This window comes from Opisthorchis viverrini (genome assembly GCF_000715545.1).
Source record: "Opisthorchis viverrini unplaced genomic scaffold opera_v5_30, whole genome shotgun sequence".
Taxonomy (NCBI): domain Eukaryota; kingdom Metazoa; phylum Platyhelminthes; class Trematoda; order Opisthorchiida; family Opisthorchiidae; genus Opisthorchis; species Opisthorchis viverrini.
The window spans coordinates 2,372,030-2,376,253 of record NW_008751686.1 but is presented as its reverse complement, the minus strand read 5'-3'; the positions used below and the strand labels follow the sequence as shown (position 1 = coordinate 2,376,253).

The 4,224-nt window shown below is 43.2% G+C and overlaps 1 protein-coding gene across 1 annotated transcript in view; it reads left to right on the top strand.

The window, feature by feature from the left end:
* Positions 1 to 4,224, top strand: part of T265_02484 (hypothetical protein) — a gene marked incomplete at both ends in the record, with an annotated part of 52,049 nt that overhangs the window by 18,228 nt on the left and 29,597 nt on the right. The gene's annotated exons all lie outside the window — the stretch shown is intronic.

Below are 4,224 nucleotides of genomic sequence, written 5' to 3'. Positions count from 1 at the left end.
ATACGACGCACTTATCTGTCGAACATTTGACCATTCGGATGAGTGTGAACAAATGTGACACTCGTAATCGGCGACTGACGCGCCTGCGTACGTGAGCCAGACCGAATGCTGTCTCGCTATTGGTCAGAATAAACACGCAAATCAATAAGGTTTTTATCATTAAGGTGCGCGGTACATTTGTCCAAATTAGCTGTTCCAAATGCCCGACAAGTAGTTTGGTTCGAAACACGACGAACAACACCTGAGCGCTGATCTGTCCACCAACAAGAGGATTTTGCCAAGAACTTACAGAAAATCCTCAGGTAATAATATTGGGAAGTCCCAAGATAATGCGTCTTGCGCATGAAGGCTTTGTGAAGTATGCCCAGATGACCTAAGAATCTTTTGATTTTGACAGTCACTCCCGTAAAAGTTACCGCTAATATCGAGATGCCAAAAAAGCATGAGTGAACAATCGAATGAATCAAACAGACCAAACATTTATCGTTCGTTTGGTGTTGGTTATTGTGGCTTTTCTCGGACCTGTGTCGGTGTTTTCTAACAAGGGGAGCTATCGCGGAGACATAGGAAAACTTTAAGGGCTTCTTAACTGAAATTTTAACACCCACTAAATGTAGCGCTTTCGGTCGACAATGTGATGTTGATGTCCGTCGTTGGACATCTGCATTCGGATTCGATTAGTTCGTCAAGTACACGAACTGTGAACAAGCCTCTGGTTCACAAAATGGCCAAAAAACAAGTGTGTCCAAGTTTTTATTACCTGTTCATGTTCGCATAACTATCATTGGGACACAGTCGTCGAAAGCGGGGAAGAACTGAACTTGTGCTTTGCTCTTTTTAAAGCTGTTCAGCAGTGCACATCCTTGATTGTGCCGGGGTTTGAATCCACACATCTGACATGCAAAGCAGAGCACGTTCCCAATACTCCACGAGCGCATGCTGGACGTGGTTGAGTTATCGCTTCCGAGCAATAACGGTCTCGGTTGTGTCGACAGGTTGACCCGCCTGTCAAGACTTCCCAGTCAGGTAATGCGACGGACATGTTGAAACTTACTGGACACTCTCATGAAGGAAACTACTCACAAAGTTGCTAAAAACTCTTCGACAGTAAATGAGTGTACTACTGGACACTCCCTGATTAGTTGTCGTCATTTGTTTGTTTATGTGGACAACCACTGTTATCACTTAGGTAGAATGCTCTGGTAATGCTGGGGTCATATTAACGCCCCATGTGTAGTGATTACCATTGGGTTGCGACACAAAATAACGGACGTGTTCATCTGACTAGGGCGGGAACAAGATATGTTTAGGATAACTATCTGGAAGAATAAAACTATATGCGCACTCGTGCCGTGTGTTTTCCGCCCTATATTTGTCATGAGCCACTTCGTAAAGCATATATTATGGCATTTGTGTATGACCATAGGTGGAATCCAGCACCGAAGAATTTTCCTTCCATGTCGTAATCTCGAAGCACCCATTTTTTCTTCTCCCCCAACTTAGCTGATTCACACATTAATTACACATTTTTCACTTAACCAAGTACATGTGTCGTCAACAGAAACCGGTTTTGTTTCAAAAGAGCTTGGTAAACAATCGGTAGTTTTTAATTCGGCAGTGAGGCACCCTAAAGCGGAATATTAAGGAACGAAAAGCGATCGGAACTAATGTGGTACTCCTCCAACCCAGCAATTCAATATTTTGGCACCCACACTATTTGACAAGAGCCGTTAATTGACACTCAACACTGATCTAGTGTGAAGAGGACTTACTGATTGGTACCCCGTCTGTCTTATAACCTGGCCAATCGGGTGACCTGTACACTTGGCCTGATGAAGCTTTTGTGTCAAAGGCGAAACGTTGCCCAAATAAAAACTACCAATTGTTTACGAAGCACTTCTGAAACGATGACTTCTCAATCGGTTCCAAACATTTTCCAATTGATAGAAACCCGTTTCCCCTGCTCCAGAAGCGATCGATTCACAACATCGTGAAATAACTTATTCCGCCTTTTCCGCGGTTGATAAGTCTTTCAACACTGTGGTTCTTATGCACAAACTTCAGGGGCATGTGCTCTACAAGTGGCATTCACCAAAAGCACACTGGGAATTGCTAGCTTGATTGCGAGCTTGCACCAAAGTTGTAGGTCATGTGTACAACATTTCCTGCAAGCTGAAAATCAGACGGGTGAAATTTTCTCATCATAGGATTTCGACACATATCAACAGCAGCGTTGGGCTCCTTCTTCTTGGGAATTCGTTCAAACGGGGCGAGACGGACCAATTGGTTAGGGCGCGATTGCAGCGACAAGTAACGTGATGAATATAGTAAAATGAAAATTCTTAGTTTTTAACTTGGTGACTCAGAGTACACGAAAACCCCGCTGCTCGATTTTCAAACCCATTTTTACCGAGTTCTTCCTTCCCTTTATCCATGGAACAATTTTTCATTTGCGTGACACGTTTTTGTGAAACCTGGTTTGGTTTCGGATACGATTCACACGGTTATAAACCATTCAACGCTCAACAAGGGTCCGGTGTCCACACTCAGCATTCATGGTATCAACTTCGTCGGACTGCTATTCCTTTTAGGTAGTGAACAGTAGGCGCGGTCGCTGACATATGATTTATATTCGCTTTAATTGCATTACCGGGTCTTTTCAAAGCCAAGCTATATGGATCTGAAGAACTGATTATCCTGGTTCTCAGAAGTGGACCCCGTGAATTTTTTCTTCAAGCACCGAAGAAGTCTATAAGAATGAACGTCGTGAGAAAGTGCCAAAATACTACCCCCTGCCCTGAATACACCCCACTCAGGGAATCGCCAGGTGGTTCCGATTGAGGGGATATAAGAATACAGAAAGATGGAGAGGTAAGAGGACAAGAAGTGGAGACTAATTACACGTTTGGTTTTAGGTATTGACAAGCACAGGCGTGTTAATATTGATTATAAACCCATACTTATTGGAATCCGATATCCGGGCCATAGGCTCCAGTTGAGGTTCCCGATAAGAGAACTTTGAGTGACGCTTAGGTCTGACAATCCTGAAGGAAGGAATTGGTTCGAAATTCTACGGTACTATTTACACAAGGGTAAGCAAATTAGTACAACAGACTTCGGGTGTCTATGTCCGCATCGTAAGCAACTACACAATTCTGTCACTGACCGGCACAGTGCAGTGTCAACGTCCGCACATCAAACAACGGCGAGTGGGATGATGGCTCAGCAGCGTGGGTTGTGAGCGTCCCTTCCGAAGACAGTCTCGTGATTCTTGTTGGCAGTACAACCACAAGGAACTCATGAGAAAAAGGTCAAGGCAGGCTCAGCAAACGGGACACCAATTGGTATGGGTAAGTAGGCCAACTGCTCACATCTACACACAATGCTTATATAAAAGTGTCGGACGAGACGGCCTTTGCGGCAAGGTGATTGGAGAATACAGCTAAGCAAAACAAGTGGAGAACAGAAGAATATCGGTGGAATATGGGGAAATCATCATCAGGTCAATTTAGATTCAAGAGTGCGTCACAACGGTTGTTGATGTCAACTCCACTGTTTTGAAGTAATCCGTAATTTTTATTTTCCAGCGCTAACAGAACGTGTGCTACTCAGTTATCGTCATTTAAAACCTCAGTAGTCACAACGGTTGTTGATGTCAACTCCACTGTTTTGAAGTAATCCGTAATTTTTATTTTCCAGCGCTAACAGAACGTGTGCTACTCATTTATCGTCATTTAAAACCTCAGTAAGAAGCAAGCAGTCTCTTTTTCGAGAAATGCACTCAATTGCAAATCAATTTGGTTCTCACGAGAGACTCAACTGAATCTCTCGTTTATGATAGTCTACAACTGAATGTGCTGCACACAGGCCATCTCACGATTCAGCTGGCATGATATTCGAAATATCGCAGTATATTTTCATAAAGAAAACTACTCACCCGAAGAGTTTTCAGGAATTTTGTTAGAAGTTTCCTTTATGAAAATATTCTGATTTAGTTCCACTGTACACAGGTCTAGGTGGAGACTGTCTTACACACTTTTGGCCACTGTTCAACCTCCTATTTACACAAAGTCCAATACTGAAACATTAGTCTAATCACCTCTTAATTAGTCGGTTAGCCATTTAGCTATAAACAGGGTACCAAGATGCGGGGATCATTGAAGCGGGAACCAAGGTACCTTTGTATGCTGTTTATGGCTGAATAACTAACTGAATGTCTGAGAG